Consider the following 18,445-nt stretch of genomic DNA (forward strand, 5'->3'; position numbering starts at 1 on the left):
GAACATTGTTACAAGATAAATAATTCATAAATTAAATACTTGTCAGTCTTTTTCTACATGCCAGACATTGAGCTTGCATTTCAAACAGAGAAACAGGTAGCAAACAAACAAATGTATAATATGAAAGGGGTTGATTCATGTTATGAAAAAAAAAACAAACACAAAACGATTGGGAAAAATTACCCCCCCCCCCATTTTCATATTATACTCTCTGGAAAAAAAGTCACTGCGTATAGCCCCTACTTCAGGAGTGAGGAGATACATACAAATATTTATATAAATTTGTCTACATAAATTACTTGGAATTTTTCTGCATAGAATGTTTGTCTAGTTTATATGTATAAAGGTGTTCATAAAATAATCTAATCCTTATTTATATTTCTGTGGATCAGTGATGATATCCCCCTTATCATTTCTGATTGTGTTTATTTGAATCTTATCTCTTCTTTATTAGTTTAGCTGGTGGCCTATTTTTTTTTTTTTTTTTAAAAAAAAAAAAAAAAACAGCTCCTGAATTCATTGATCTTTTGAATGGTTTTTTGTATATCTTTTTGAGTTCAGCTCTGATTTTGGTTATTTCTTGTCTTCTGCTATCTTTGGTATTTGTTTGCTCTTGGTTCTCTTGTTCTTTTAGTTTTGGTGTTAGGTTGTTAACTTGAGATTTTTCTAATGTTTTAGATGGGTATTTAGAGCTATAAATTTCCTCCTTAACACTGCTTTAGCTATATCCCAGAGATTCTGGTATGGTGTATTTTTGTTCTCATTAGTGTCAAATAACTTGTTGATTTATGCTTTAATTTCGTTATTTATCCCAAAGTCATTTAGAACAAGGTTATTCAATTTTCATGTAATTTTATGGTTTTGAGTCAGTTTCTTAATCCTGATTTCTAATTTGATTGTGCTGTGGTCCAAGAGACTATTACAATTTCAGTTATTTTGTATTTGATGAGCAGTGTTTTACTTTCAATTATATGATTAGTTTTAGAATAAGTGCCACGTGGCTATCAGAAGAATGTATATTCTGTTGGTTGGGTTGGAGAGACTTACAGATTTCTATCAGGGCCACTTGATCTACGGCTTAGTTTAGATCTGTTTAATATTGTCAGTGGGTGTTAAAGTCTCCCACTACTGTGTGTGAGTCTATGTCTCTTTGAAAGTCTTTAAGAACTTGCTTTATAAATCTGGGTGCTCCTATATTGGGTGCATATATATTTAGGAGAGTTAGCTCTTCTTGTTGAATTGAACCCTTTACCATTAGGTAATGCCCTTCTTTGTCTTTTTTGACCTTTGTTTATTTAAAGTCTGTTTTGTCAGAAACTAGGATTGCAACCCCTGCTTTTTTTCTTTTCTATTTGCTTGGTAAATTTGTCGACATTTCTTTATTTTGAGCCTATGTGTGTCATTGTATGTGAGATGGCTGACTTGAGTACAGCATACCGATGGGTCTTGCTTTTTTATCCAACTTGCCACTCTTTGCCTTTTACTCAGGGCATTTAGCCTGTTTACATTTAAGATTAGTAGTAGTATGTATAATTTTTTTTCTGTCATCATGATGTTAGCTAGTTATTTTATAGACTTGTTTATATGGTTGCTCTACACTGTCACAGTTCTATAGTGTCATGGGTCTGTGTACTTCAGTGTGTTTTATAGTGGCTGTTAGTTTTTTCTTTCCATATTTAGTGCTTTCTTTGGGAACTCTTGTAAGGCATGTCTGGTGTTAATGAATTCCCTCAGCATTTGCTTCTCTGAATAGGATTTTATTTCTTTGTCAACTATGAAGCTTTGTATGGATGGATATGAAATTCTGGGCTGGAATTTTTTTTTTTTTTTTTTGAGATGGAGTCTCGCTCTTTCACCCAGGCTGGAGTGCACTGGCGCGATCTCGGCTCACTGCAGGCTCCGCCCCCCAGGGTTCATGCCATTCTCCTGCCTCAGCCTCCCATGTAGCTGGGACTACAGATGCCCGCCACCTTGCCCGGCTAACTTTTTGTATTTTTAGTAGAGACAGGGTTTCACCATGTTAGCCAGGATGGTCTCGATCTCCTGACCTCGTGATCCACCCACCTCGGCCTCCCAAAGTGGGAATTTCTTTTCTTTAAGAATCTTGAATATCGGCCCCCAATCTCTTTTGGCTTATAAGAGTTCTACTGAGAATGCTGTTAGTCTGATGGGCTTTCCTTTGTAGGTAACCTGGTCTTTCTCTCAAGCTGCCTTGAAGAGATTTTTATTTCACTTTGACCTTGGGGAATCTGATGATTATGTGCTTTGATGATCTTTTCATGGAGTATCTTACTGGGGTTCTCTGCATTTCCCGAATTTGAAGGTTGGCCACTGTAGCTAGGTTGTGGAAATTCTCCTGGATGATATCCCGAAATATGGTATTCAAATTGGTTCAATTCTTCCCATCTCTTTCAGGTACCCTAATCATAGATTCCATCTCTTTATATAATTTTATATTTCTCAGAGGTTTTGTTCATTCCTTTTTTCTCTATTCTTGTCCGCCTTTTTTATTTCAGAAAACCAGGCTTCAAGCCCTGAAATTATATAATCCTTTTAGTCTATTCTGCTATTAATACTTGTGACTGCATTACAAAATTCTTGTAGTGTGTTTTTCAGCTCTATCAGGTTGATAACGTTTTTCTCTGTACTGGCTATTTTGCCTGGCAGCACTTGCAATGTTTTATCATAAATTTTAGCTTCCTCGCATTGGGTTACAACACACACCTTTTGCACAGTGTAGTTCGTTTCCACACTCTGAAATCTACTTCTGTCATTTAAGCTATCTTTGACTCAGCCTGATTTTGGACCATGGCTGGAGAGGTGATGGGGTCATTTTATGTCTGGAATTGGTTCCTTGCGGTGGGTTCTTGGTCTAGCTGACTTCAAGAATAAAGCTTCAGACTCTCACGGTGAGTGTTACAGTTCTTAAAATGGTGTGTCCAGAGTTTGTTCCTTCAAAAGTGCACATGTGTCCAGAGTTTCTTCCTTCCGGTGGGGTGATGGTCTCGCTGACTTCAGAAGTGAAGCCACAGACCTTCACAGCGAGTGTTACAGCTCTTAAAGGTGGCACATCCGGAGTTGTTTGTTCCTCTCAGTGGGTTCGTGGTCTCGCTGACTTCAGGAATGAAGCTGCAGATCCTCGCTGTGAGTGTTACAGCTCATAAAGGTATTGTGGACCCAAAGAGTGACCAGCAGCAAGATTTATCGGGAAGACCAAAAGAACAAACCTTCCACAGAGCACAAGGGGACCCCAATGGGTTGCCACTGCTGGCTTAGGTGGCCTGCTTTTATTCCCTTATTTGCCCCTTCCACATCCTGCAGAGTGGTCCATTTTACAGAGGACTGATTGGTCCATTTCACAGAGTGCTGATTGGTCCGTTTTTACAGAGTGCTGATTGGTGCGTTTACAAACCTTTAGCTAGACACAGAGCACTGATTGGTGCATTTACAACCCTTTAGCTAGACAGAAAAGTTGTCCGAGTCCCTACCGGAACCAGAAGCCCAGCCAGCTTCACCTCTCAATTTGACAGAAAACAGGTACTCTGGCATTTTGAGTTTTCAGCATTCTTGCGTTGATTGCACAAGAGTTGCTAACTTTTGGATGTTTTCATTTATTTATTTATTTTCCTTTTAACAGTCTGGCCACTTTTGGGTAGGGAAAAAACATATTACAAAGTGTTCATATATCTCTTTGTTGTTTCTTAAAATACATGTTAGGATGATTGGGAGAAAATCATTTTATTAAAGTTTCAGTACGGGAGTAAATCATTAAAGGAAGTTAAGTATCAGTTTATAGTTATTTTCTCTGGCGTGTTTCTTGTTTGTTTGTTTTGTTTTTTGTTTTATTTGGTTTTGAGATGAGTACTCCTCTCTCTTGCTTAGTTCCTAATTCAACATCCAAACTACAGGATAGAGTCATGTGAACTGCTGGCATTTAAAATAAAAAAAATTCCTTCTTCCCAATCACTCAAATTATCTTATCTGCTATTGTTAGTTCTAAGTGTATCCCATTCAATTCTCCTGAGAATAAACCTCTTGTTCCTTGTCTTGTCTCAGACACAGGCATGTACTCGATGTCATCTTGAGAGCAAGAATGTTCTGGTTTGATGGTTCCAGTCTTTCAAAAGACCCCCCTATTTTGAGACCTGTGCTTAACATATGACCCTATCAACTCATTAAAGATTTGTCTCAGCTAAATCAGTTACCACTTGTCAACCTATGTTGCAAAAATTTCTTAAAATCTGTAGTCAAGTAATGAACCCTGACCTTTTCTCTTTGTGCTTATGACTTAATAGCATTTTTATTTCTTGCAATAATTTTAGTAGGATCCTAGGTATGAGAAAGAAAAAATAGGAAAGTCAAATTGCTATCTTCAGTTAGAAGCTTCTGATCAGCTCTATTGAATGGTTAACATGAATAGTCTCTGTATCCGTTATGTTAATTGTATTTAATCATCACGAGTCTGGTATATAGGAATTATATTGTGCCTGTTTTGTAGATGTGGTATCTGAGGCTCATTCAGGGAGTACAGGATTGTGGAATGATTATTATCAGTTTGCTTTTCTCTACCCATACCAGTTCAAAACTTTTTCTAGTCTGTTCTTTGCCTTAAGAATTGACTCCTATGGAATGCATCTCACTGCTTCCCTTTGGTTAAGTTTCATCAGTGGAAGCAACTGGTGAATTAGTTTTTACCAGTTGGACTCTCCTCCAGATTCCACAGTTTTTTCCAGTTGGCCTCTCCTCCACATCCTCCTTCTCCTTCTAGAGCTTCTTCTCTTTTTCCTCCTCCTTCTGTTCTCCAGCCCCCATAGAAATGAATGGCTTACTGCAGTTGCCAGTCTTGGATGCTTCAACATCCCTTACTGTTTGTGCTCTTTAAACCTGCCCACACTCTACAAGTGATACCTTTTTTCACATCCTTTTATGTGAAACAACTATGTTGAATTTTGTTTCCCAATGAAGCTTCCCTCATAAAGAGGTAAATCTTGATACACTTCTTGTTTTTTCTTACTTCATAATCCAAATTTTTTTTCTTTTTTATTTCAAATTCTTAAACACTGAACTACATTATTTTATCTTGCACTATTGACCCACAGAGTTCATTAAAGACTAATTCAAATGTAAAAAAAAAAATTAAAGATATGTGTATGGGTATAGAAAATCATATCACATTCAACTAAAAAAGCATCTAGAATATGTCTTCACCAAACATTTAAGACTCAAATCGTGAAATCAAATGAAGCAACTACAAATATACAAAGCAGTTTCAAAATTTAGCCATATTGTTAAAAACACCTATTATGTACTTATTAGAGGACTTGAAATTATAGCACTGATAGGATTTTACAGCTTCTGTGCAAAGATTCTGTGTAATGTGAAGAACTAGAAGGGACAAGGCAAAAATGCTTTCTCCCCTGAGCCAAAGTTCCTAGCTTACACCCTCCTAATTCATCTACCCCAAGCATCTCCAGTCACAGCATTTGTGGATAAATGAAATAGAACAGATGGTTTAGCTGGTAAAACTGTTGCTCTAATTCTACATAGAGTTTGAGTTTCCTTCTCTCTGTTCTTCTCTGAAAATACTGGGTAGGTGATGTGCAGGGCAGACTATTTAAAACAACTGTTTTTTAAAGACAGAGTCACTTTTCTCTTCGTCAATTTCCACCCTTTCTCACATATTCCATATCATGTTTTCCATCTGTGTAAAATACTAAGGCTCCTTTTTTTCTTGGGATAGACTATCATGCTTGGACCAAATTAATCTCAGAGGAATATTGAGATTCCAATAAGAATACAGATATTTATCTGTAAGAAAGGCATATAGTGTAGGTGCAAGGTTTAGTTCCTGCCTACTAAGAGGTTCTAATTTAATTGTGAAATTCCTCCATTATTTATTTTTCTAATTCACAGAAATTGCCTTAATTTGGTCCCATTTTGTTTTGTTTTGTTCACCTTAGTTTAGATTATCACAAAAATATATTGTTATTCTCTCACTCTGCAGCTCTTAATCCTTCCATTTTATTCTTATACTGACAGATAATTAGTGCTCTAGCAGGCATATAACATAATTTTCCACTTCCAGACAGTTCTGATTTATTGGGAGTGGTTTTGTAGTATGCTGTGTTAAGCAAACGATGGTTGAGTGGGAAGGTATGTTAATATTTATTGCCAAAGTTTGCTAATACTATTCAGTGCCCAGTGACACAATGACAGCATTCAAAATACATGTTTCCATTCTTACCCTAGAATCTAGTCACATTACAGTTCTGCCTTAAGGAGATGGAATAGCGTAATGGTTAGCATTTGGAGCCAGGCTTTCTGAGTCCAAAGTCTAGATCCATCCCTTACTAGTTTTATTGAATTTAGTCTCAGTTGTTCAAGCTCTCTGCCTCGTGGTCATCATCTGAAAAATGACAGTAATACTTGTACCAATTAGAGAGGGTTGTTGTAGGAATTAAATTAGTTAATATGTGTAAAAGCAGTACTTAGAACACACTAAGTACAGCTTAAATATTTGTTGTAATTACTATTCATACAATATGTCTGCAATTTTTCTGTCTTTCTACCATGAAAAATTTTTCTCCATTTCTCTATTCAGCAGAGCCTTACCCAATTTCTAAGAACCATCTTCAATGTTAACTTACCAGATCACACAGTCAATCCAAAGTCTATTCTTTAAGTCTCTGAAAGATTTTATTTCTATTTCCATTTAAAGTAGTTGTATTCTGTTTTGTACTTTCCCAAAACTTCTTAGGCAGTAGAAGCTTTTCCTTCTTACACTGTTTTTTCATTAGAATTCTGTGGCTGCATTCCCACTATTAGCAAGCTTCTTTCTTAACAACAAAATTGTGTTGTTGCCTTCTTAATGACATCACATTGTTGTGCATTTCATGTGTCATTAAATAATGATCTTTATCAGCATGAAGGTGAAAACCAGAGACATGCTTCAAAGAGATCTGTGTGTTTTTATAATTTTAGAAAATTATGTTTATATAGTCAATGTATATATTTTGCTCACAAAGCATATATTTTCATCTGAATCGCAAATACTTTTTGTGCTCAGATAAGGTACTGCTAATATTTAGGGTAAGTGAAATAAAAATGCCATTATGTTTGGTTTGTGTTTAATATGTCTCTCCTATCTCTCTTTTACTCTCTCTTTCTCCTTACTATTACATATATATAATCTTTAATTGGACCAATTATTAAATTATTTCAAAAAGAACGAACTGAAGCTTTATTTCATTACAAATAAATTAAGAATTAGGAGACAATAGAGACTGACAATTCAATACCAATAGACTAATAATTGATAAATACTAGAGAAATAATTACATTACAGCATACTCTTCTGCTAAAACTAAGCTGTATCTGTGGCTTTAAAATTTGATTTAACTTATGTATAAAAGAAACAAAGATTTGACATTTACAAACGGAGAAACAGGTGCTGTCAAATACTCAGTAATGTATACAAGTGGACGTTTTCAAAGAGATACTGAAATAAATGAATTACAATAAAGCTGGGAAAAGTATTAAGTTAAAAGAATTAAATGTTAGATGTATATCTACTGGAAAATACAATACTCCAAATAAAAACTTATGGGCTAAAGAATTTTGAGAAGAAAGAAAGAAAGAAAGAAAATGAGTAGAAATTTAAAGAGGGAAAATAAATGCGGCAAACGCTGCTCCGGTTACAAGCTTTATCTTCTCCTTGCCTTTCCTTCTGTGAGAATTCCTCTTTTCTTCTCCTATAAGAAATCTTATCACTGGATGTAAGGTCCAAAGTAATACAGGTTAATGTCATTTTCAGATTCCTAATTACATCTGCAAATAAACTATTCCAAGATAATGCCAATGGATGTGCCGAGATCATTGTTTCGAAGAACAATATCATTCAGCAGTGACAATCTAAATCAGAAATTCCAAGTCTTTGTTTTTGCTATAGCTAGGCTTTTTTATATAGCAATTTATTTTTAGATTTTACCTTTCTTCTCTCATGAAAGTCTATCAAACACGTAATAATTTATGTAGTTAGAAGGAGCACGATGAATCTCAACTAGTTGTAGGTAATTTGCATTTTTAGCATGAAAGTAGAGAACCAATACCCTGATATTCTGCAAAGAAATAGATACAACTATTGGAATTTCATACACATTATCTTATGCCATCTTTAAAAGAGTTCTTTAAGTCACAAGTACCTATATTTTTCAGAAACTACATACTTTGCCTTGATATATAATTTTCATGTAACTTTACTTATGACTGTTCAAACACTCTAAACTACTAGAATACATGCTTGCACATTTTGTATTCCTCTAGTATCTATGTATTATGTGTATATAGTTAATTAGAAAAAACTTGCGGGTAATATTCCACAAAGTACTGACTATTTTAGTACAGAAATGACAAAATCTACTTAGTAGTAACAAATTTATATTATTTGAAATGTCTAATTTTAAGTAAATTATCTAGAATTTATGAACCCCCCAAAAAAGTGACCAAGCACTTTTATATAAATAAATAATTTCAGGTAGTTTGAAAATAATTTTTATTCTAACTTTATAGACAACCTAATGTTAAGAGAGGTAAATAGCTTTACCTAGATGATTACCTAGATTTTATTTATTTATTTATTTATTTATGTATTTATTTAGAGACAGAGTTTCTCTCTTATTGCCCAGGCTGGAGTGCAATGGCATGATCTCGGCTCACCGCAACCTCTGCCTCCCGTGTTCAAGCAATTCTGCCTCAGCCTTCCTGAGTAGCTGGGATTACAGGCATGCACCACCATGTCCAGCTAATTTTGTATTTTTAGTAGAGACAGGGTTTCTCCATGTTGGTCAGGCTGGTCTCGAACTTCTGACCTCAGGTGATCTGCCTGCCTTGGCCTCTGAAAGAGCTGAGATTATAGCCGTGAGCCACCACGCCCAGCCCACCTAGATTATTTACCTAGCCGGTATTTTTATGTATAAATAGAATCTAAAATTACCTTTTCCTATATATTCTGTTTTTGCTTAGTATTCTTTCTATTTGGCATGTGGGTGGTATTTGGGATAGGGCAGAACATTGACACATAGGCATTAATTTTTTTTAAATAATTGCATTGGTCTTTCTTCTTCATTAATATTACTTGTCTATTCATAAAAATGACAACATTATAACATTAGCTATAATGTTATAATGAATAAAATGTTATCTAAGAAATGAGATATGTTTCTAAGGTATATTTTTTAAAAATATATAAGGATGTCCCCGGTGTGTGATGTTCCCCGCCCTGTGTCCAAGTGTAATGGGTGCAGCAAACCAACACGGCACATGTATACATATGTAAAAAACCTGCACCTTGTGCACATGTTAAGTTAAAAGAAATAAATGTTAGATGTATATCTACTTGGAAAATATAACACTCAAATAAAAACTTAAGGGCTAAAGAATTTTGAGAAGAAAGAAAGAAAATAAGTAGAAATTTAAAGAGGAAAAATAAAGTATAATAAAAAACATATATATGGATGTCTCATGAAGAGTATCCTTGCTCAATTCATTCATGGAGTTGCTTTGCCCTCAAGGAAATGGAGCATAACTTTATGTGCTTGATGTATGTGATGCATATATTGACTTCCTTACAGAGAATGCAAAAGGGGACAGATGAGTAATTTTACACTGGAGAAACGTGAAAAACATTACCTCAGTCAGGTGATCAAGATAAACAGTAACAGTGATAAGTCACGTTGATAGTATGTAACCTTGATACCACTTGATGAGAATGGTACTTTACCTCTGCGGCCTTCCTCTGGATAACCCCAGCATAATCATAAAAAACATGAGACAAATCCAAATTAAGGGGCATTCTACAACCTATTCCTCAAAATTGTCAAAATCATTTAAAGCAAGGAAAGTCTGAGAAAACTGTCACGGCCAAGAGAAGCCTAAGGAGACATTGTGAATCAACTTAATGAGGTATCCTAGATGAAATCCTAGTACAGAAAAGAAGATAGGTAAAAATTAAAGAAATCTGAATAAAGTATGGAACTTTGGTATCCACATGGTTTCCTTAATTGTGATAGAGGCACCATATTATTGTAAGAAGTTAACAGGTGAATCTGTGTGGAGTTTATGTGAACTCTCTGTACTATCTGATGATTTATTCTGTAAATCTAAAACTATTCTAAAACAAAGATTTCATTTAAAGAAAGGCAAATGTAATTTTCTCACTTTATGTCTGACTTTTTAAAAGTAGTATCATACTGAAAATAATATTTACTTTTATCAAAGTAATACATGTATGTAATTAAAAGATACATGATCTGCAAGACTCATAGAACCCCTTTTTACTTGATTTCCCCCATGGGCAAAGATATTAAGGAATTTTCCATTTCTCTACTCCTTTGAAGACTTTTCCCATTGTCCCTCTGTTCTCCTTCAATCTGAACATCCTGTTATCAAGGCTGCTGATTGTCTCTTACTCTGGAAATCTTTTTTAATAGCATCCAGGATGTCTTTTTATTGATGTTCTTTGTAGAATATGTTTTCTCAATCCTGTGTCCTCTTCTTCAGTGGCTCACTTCATTCTTTATTTCTAGGGCCCATGTTTCAATATATTTCTGCAAAGAAATACATGGGAGGTAAATCTTGAGAGATTGTGTCTGTGAAATGTCTGTTTATCCTCATACTTGTTTGAAAATTTGGCTGATTGCAGAATTGTTATAAATAGATTGCTCAGAAATTTCTTATGACAGTGTTAAATGTTTCTATTGCTTCTCATGTTACTTTTGTCAACTCTAGTTCCATCTTTTTTCTAGGTTATTTGTATTATCTATTGTTTTCCTTCTGTGAAAGCTTTTAGTTTATTTTCTCTAACCCTGATATTTTAAAATTTTCCCATGGTGTACCTTGATGTGAAATTTTTTTTTCCAGTGGTTTGGACTATTTCATGTCCTGCAACACTGGTAGATTTTGTTAATTTTTTTTTTTTTTTTGGCAATTTTGCCTCCCCTGTATTGTTCTCTCTCTCTTTTTAAAATTCCTACTAAACAGATGTAAAACCTCCTGCAAAATTTTAGTTTCTTAGTTTACTCCTGAAAAATCTTGGAAAGTCATTGAAATTAGACTGAGAGTGAACAATAGAAAAGAGAGAGAGAGAGTTTATCCCAAAACCAAAACCAAACAAATAAAAAAAAAAAATACACTTTAAACCTCTCCAGCAGGTTACCAACACCCTCTGATGCATATTGGTAATTCCTCAGTTTTTCACTCTATTTTAAGTTTATGTATAATGTAAAAGTGCCCTTGTGTTTGACTTTTATTGGCTTAAAATACACAAATGTCCAATGCAAGTTTAAGGTTTTTGAGTACATGTCCCTTGAAATCTTATTAAAGAAATTTTTTTAATGGTATAAGATTTTATGTTGCAGAGCATAACAGAAGACAAAATATTCTCACAGTATTAGAAGACGGAGGTTTTATTCTCTGAAGAAATGAAGCCAGGAAGGTTCTAGATTTGTGTCTTTCTTTCTTTCTTTCTTTCTTTCTTTCTTTCTTTCTTTCTTTCTTTCTTTCTTTCTTTTCTTTCTTTCTTTTTTTTACATCAGGCCTATTTAAATGTCTGGAAAATGAGAAATTCTACCTTCTCAGGAGTGAGACTTTGAGCATTTGTTCCTCATCGGTTCCTAGAATGCAAGAAAGGATTCTGCAACAAAATTGGTTTTCTTCTCAACATCTCCCTCCACATGCACTTAGCTTTGCTCTTCCCCACACACATTTTGGTCCTCTGTTGTATTCTGCACCATGGAATCTTATAACATTAAAAAAATTCCTTTAATTTGAATGGAATTCCATGGGACATACATTAAAAAAACTTAACCTTATATTGGATATATGTATATTTTAATCCAATAAAAGTCAAACACAAGGGCACTTTTACATCGTACATAAATGTAAAAGACAGTAAAAAACTGAGTAATAGAAGCTTAAAGGAAATCATAGGAATATACCCAAAAATTCAAGAGGTCTTAAATCAGATGACAGTGTCCAGTTTTCCTGTTGTAATCTCTTTTGGAATAATCTTTCTGATTTTCTGTTTTTTCTCTACTTTGTTAATTATTCTTTATCAAATGTTTCTTTAATTTTCACAAATGGATGTTTCAGGGCCTATATGAGGATGTTCCAGGAGTACAGAGGCCCCTCTGTTACAAATACTGCACATTTTTAAGCACAGATTTTACTGAAATTGTGTAGGAAAAGAAGAGTACCACACCATAATAAAGCAAACATACATTATATAATAAAAATTTTAAACTGCTTACATTTTCTGGTAAAACACAACTTCCAAATAATTTTTGTGAATGTCAGTGTTTCCAGAAACTCTAGGCATGTGAATTCTTATTTCTTTGCCCTTGGGTACTTGAAGAGAGAGTTTTGATAAACTCTGCCAGAGGATCTAAAATCATTGTTAGAATTGGCCTTTACCTGAAGTCACAAAACATTTCATTGCAAATAATTTCTGAGGAAATTCATCCTTTAGCACATTCATTGCTTACAAGAGAAAAAGCAGAGTTCAAAACTGGTTAAAACACAATGTTTCTCTGAAATATATTACAAAAAAACGAAAAACTCTAAGGCTGTCTGTAAGGCAGAACTTTGTTATTCCTTACAGAGTTTCCATCAGTCAATCAACTAAATTAGCCAAAGTCCCATGAATAAAAACTATTATGCTGCAGTTTACTTCTGTAAAAAGTTTTCAAAATATGTTTATTAATTTCTTTTCAATTCTTCTACAAAACCAATGGTCTACATATTAACAACTGGAAGGCATTTATGTGCACAATTTTTCATGTGAATCAAAAGCTATTCTTTACTTTCTATAAAAACACTTTAAAATAACACATCCAATATAGTTGTTTCAAGCTGTGTATTAGGATGTGAATCGCCATGTACAATGACCAAAAACACAATTAAATGCATCATGAGATAAATCAAACAGCTTTATTTTATCATTTGAACCGATCTTCTCTCTTTTTTGTACTTATTTCCTCTTTTTTTAAGTTCAAATCTATACAGCACAAAGAGACATCAGGAGAATTAGAATATAAATTAAAGACTTTGTAGGGGACAGCTGAAAAGTTTGAAGGAATTGTAGTGGGAGACAGAAAATTAAATTAAACAGAATGTGTTGTTAAGACCAGGCAGAGCCCTCGAATTGTCATGGCTGCATTGAGAATGTGGACTCAAGGTTGATGGCCAAGGAAAGACAGTATTTCTGGGCAAAAAGTGACGAGCAGGTAACAAATATGCAACGAGCAAATAGGTGCGGCTTTATGGTGATTCCCACTGCTCATTCTCATAATAAAAGAGGAGTTAAAAAGTTAGTTGGCTCCTGACACTGTTCTTTTCAGACTTTTGACTTCCTCAAGGATATGCTTCTGGTTTTCCCCACAATTCTAGCTTTCTCTTGTGCGTTACTTTTGACTCTAATTCCATGACTTTCTGACATCTTGAGTTCCTAAACTTTCATTACTCTTTCTTCATTGTCTTGGCTTTAGAAATTATATATATGTCACAGTCTCACAAATTTGATCTCCACTTCAAGACTCGCTTCTGAGCTCTAGACCTTCCTATCTCCTTCCTTCCTTCCTCCCTCCCTCTCTCCCTCCCTCCCTTCCTTCCTTCCTTTCTTCCTTCCTTCCTTCCTTCCTTTCTTCCTTCCTTTCTTCCTTCCTTCCTTCCTTCCTTCCTTCCTTCCTTCCTTCCTTCCTTCCTTCCTTCCCTTTTCTTGAGATGAAATCTCACTCTGTCATACAGTCTGGAGTGTAGTGGTGTGATCTCAGCTCACTGCAACCTCCATCCCACAGGTTCAAGCAATTCTCTCACCTCAGCTTCCAGAGTAGCTGGAATTACAGGCGCATGCCACCATGCCTGGCTAATTTTTGTATTTTTAGTAGAGACGGGGTTTTACCATGTTGGCCAGGCTGGTCTGGAACTCCTGACCTCAAATGATCTGCCCTCCTCAGCCTCCCAAAGTGCTGGGATTACAGGTGTGAGATCTAGGCCTTCCTATCTAGCTTCTTTCTTGATATGTTCAATGAGATGCCCCACACATATCTCAAACTTAAGATATCAAAAATTCGAATCTGTTTGCCACATCTAATTTCTCCATATCCCAGTCTTTTGCAAATAATGATCCTAGTTTCTCAAGCCAGAAAAATGGGATTTCTTTTTATGGAGAAATATTTATCTCTTTTACTCCATATAAATTCTTTGTCTTTTATCCCTGAATATTAAAACTTTTTTTTTCCATTTATCGCCATATATGCTTCCTCAATTGAATCCCGTAATTTTCACTTGGACTACACTATCAATCTCTTAATAGATCTTCCTGTTTCATTCATGGCCTCCTACAATCCACAGTCACACAATGATCATAAAAACTTATTGCCAACACTTAGGGTGTATTATGCCATTTCTCTTCTTAAAAGTTTTCAATGATTTTGAAATACTTCTAAAAGCTGTTCACTTTGGCATGTTAATACTTGTTTTCATTTATTTAAGAGCCAATATTAATTCAACAAATATTTATGAAGAATCTGCTATAAAGCAGGTCAAGTTCTAAGCATTGCTGAGTGGCCCACACATTTATAAAACTTACTATCTTCAAGCTTGCATTCTAATGAAAATAGCTATCATATTTTGAGTGATTAGTATAGACTTTACACATACTATGTCATTTAGCCTACTCAATAACTCAATGAGATAGTTAAAACTTCTTACATACATCTTCAATATTAGTGTCTTTGTATCAGAAAAGCCGTATTTTAAGTCATCTAATACAGTTTTATTGAAGAATTTATTTATTTATTCAATATATCTCCATTTAGAAAACATTATATAGTAAGGAATTTAACAAAACAGGAGAAAAAATTCCTTGTGTGGAAGCAGATTACACTGTAGTTGTAGAAAATGGCATTACAAGATAAAGTGGTAAAATATATAGTAGATTAGATAGTTATAAATGGCTTAGAAAATGTCGAAAGGGAGATAAAAGGTTAGAAACAGAGCTTGCTTTTGGGTACTCAAGGAAGAACTCATTAAGAATGGGCTATTTGAGAAAGACCTGGAATAGTGAGGAAGTAAGCATTTATATATCTTTGAAGGAATGGTACAGAGGAAGGCATAGCAAATGCAAACACTCTAAGGCAGAAACATGATTTATCTGTCCTTGGAGCAGCAAGGAGACCAGTGTAGTTGTAGCAATATGAATGATATGGAGGACAAGTAATATGGTGTAACAGTTTCCTAGGGCTTTCTTCACAAACTACCACAATCAGGGAGCCTTAAAATAAGAAAAAAAAAATTATTGTTTCACAGTTCTGGAGTGTAAAATATGTAAACTTGAGGTGTTATCAGGGCCTTGCTTTCTCTGATTTTCTTCCTATCTTGTGGTGTTTGTGGGTAATTTTTGGCATTCCTTGGTTAACAGCAGCATAACTCCAGCCTGAGACTCTATTTCCATGTGACTGTCTTCCCTTTGTGTATATCTCTGTATCAGTTTTCTCTGCTTATAAGAACACCAATCATTAGATTAGTGCCCACCCTAATCCAGTATAACCTTCTCTTAACTATTTATATCTGCAAAGATCCTATTTCCAAATAAACTCATTGTATTAATTTCCTAGGCCTGTTCTAACAAATGACCACAAACTGGGTGTCTTAATGCAACAGAAATTTATTCTGTCACAGTTCTGGAAGATAGAGGTGCAAAATCAAGGTGTCAATAGGTCCATGCTCTTTCAAACGACTCTTGAGAAGAATCTCTTCCATGTCTCTTAGCTTCTGGTGTTGCTGGCAATTCTTTCTGTTCCTTGGCTTGTCAATACACCACTCCAATCTCTGCCTCTGTCATCATATGGTGACTTCCCTGGGTCTTTCTCTCTGTATCTCTTTACCTCTTCTTATAAGGGCACCAGTCATTAGATTAATCCCCATACTTATCAAGTATGAACTCATCTTAATTTGGTTAGTTCTCCAATGATCTCATTTCCATTGGGTTAGGACTTGAACATATCATTTTGGGGGATGCAATTTAACCCATAAGTGTTACATTCCAAGTTTATATGTAGAGCAATAATATTTAATCCACAACAGTCCATTGTCTGCCTTATAATAACTCTTGTCTATCATATGTGAAAAATTCATTCACCCCATCAGAACATCCTCAAAAGTATTAGTTTATTCTACCATTAACTCTTATGTCCCAAATCTTATCTAGCTGTCAGTTCAGAAAGTCTCAATCTCATGAGCTAAATAATCTAAATCAAATATAAATAAGATTCTAAGTATAGACAATTTTAGATCAAAATTCTCCTCTATCTATAGACCTATGAAACCAAACAACACCGTTTGTCCTTCCAAAATAAAATGATGGGGCTAACATAGGATAGATATTCTGTTTCAGTCTCTTTGGGCTGCTGTAATAAAATGCTATAACCTGGGTAACTTATAAACAATAGTTTCTAAGTTTATTCTCACAGTTGTGGGGTCTGGAAAGTTTAAGATCAAGGTGGTAACAGATTCAGAGTCTAGTGAGGGCCCATTTTCTGGTGTATAGTTGGTATCTTCTCACTGTGTTCTCAAATGGTTGAAGAGCTCTTTGGGGTCACTAATTCCATTCATGGCTCTGTTATCATAATCTAATGACTTCCCAAGACCCTGCCTCCTACTCCTATCATCTTGAGGATTAGGATTTCAACATATGAATTTTGGGGAAACACAAACATCAGACCATAGCACATTAAGAAAGAGAGAAAAAATAAAGAATAAATTGATTGATAGTCAAAAGCAAGTTTTCAATAAAGCAGAGCAGTTCAACTAGGTTTTAAGGCCTGAGAGCAATCCTCTGTTGCTCAGTGACCTGCCCTTTCTACCCTCTGTGGCAGCAGTAGCCCCCCAACTTCTTTGACCTCTAACCCTTTGGTGCTGCTCTTGGAATCACTCTTCCTTCATTTCTTCCTATCTCTGTCTCTTTTAGTCCAGGCTATTAGAATTTCTGTTGGAATAAAAGTATTAAAAACCATGTTGGTTTTCCATGGATGCTAAGGGGGCACCCAATTAGATATGAACATTTTCCATGAAGCCTCCCTGGATAACCCTATCTCTAATCATTGCTTTAGATGACATGGTTGATTGGATAGATGAGTCACACACCTGACCTTTTCACCAAAAGGTTGTCTAGCCACACTCTTGGCTCTACACATGCTCAGAATTTTCCAAATCATCAAGTGCTGATTCATTTTTGTTTGGCAGTTTTTTTCCAAGCTTACCTCCTTTTTAAGTATTCTACTATAAGACACAAGAAGGAACAAGGTTGCAACTTCTATATATTGCCTCAAAATCTATTTAGCTAAATATCCAAGTTCATTGCTCCAAGTTCTACTTTTTACTCAATGGTAGAACATAATTAGCCCAAGTTTTCTGCACTTTATAACAAGGATCACCTTTCCTCCAGTATTCAGTATCATGTTCCTTATTTTCTTCTGATACCTCATTTTAGAGCACCTTTAATATCCATTTTCTACCAATAATATCTTCAAGGCAACCAGGCTTTTTCTATCATATGTCTCAAAACTCCTCCAACCTCTACTCAGTACCAATTTCCAAAGCCACCTGAACATTTTTAGATATTTGTTACAGCAACACGTTATTATCCAATATCAAAATCTGTATTAGTGTCCTGGAGCTGTTGTAACAAAGTACCATAGACTGAGTGGTTTTATATAATGACAATGTATTGTCTCAAAGTTCTGGAAGCTATAAGTCCAAAATCAAGGTCTTTGCAATGTTGGTTCCTTCTAACAGACAGTTCCTGGTATTGTAGACATGTAATTCCCATATAGTTCTTCCAACAGTTCTTGGCATTGTAGACATATAATTCCCATCTCTGTCTATGTTTTCATATGCTTTAGTTCTTTCCACTCTAAATTTTATAAATGACCATTCTTATTTTCTTATAAGAATACCAGTTATTTGAGTAAGATCCATTCTAATCCAGTATGACCTTATCTTGACTACATCTACAAAGACCATATTTCCAAATAAGTTCATATTCATGGGTACTAGTGATTAAGACTTCAGTATGTCTTTCTTGAGGTCACAACTAAACCCACAAAATATGGCATCAATTTCATTTCTGCATTGTATCACTAAATTATTGAAAATCAATATGGTTGCCATGCTGTAGTAGACAAAACAGTTCAGATTTCTATGTCTTGAAATTAACAATATAAGGTAGTTTACAGACAAAAAATAATGAATTATTCTTTTTTATTAATCCATAAAACTATTTAATAAAGCTAAACATACAATGATAATGTTGCTTAAAATAGTTTGCTATTTGGCTTTATTCAGTGATCTTTTTGGAAGATGTGGTTAGATTTTGGATATGAGTCATTGG

This window comes from Nomascus leucogenys, chromosome 12, assembly GCF_006542625.1.
Source record: "Nomascus leucogenys isolate Asia chromosome 12, Asia_NLE_v1, whole genome shotgun sequence".
Classification (NCBI taxonomy): Eukaryota; Metazoa; Chordata; class Mammalia; order Primates; family Hylobatidae; genus Nomascus; species Nomascus leucogenys.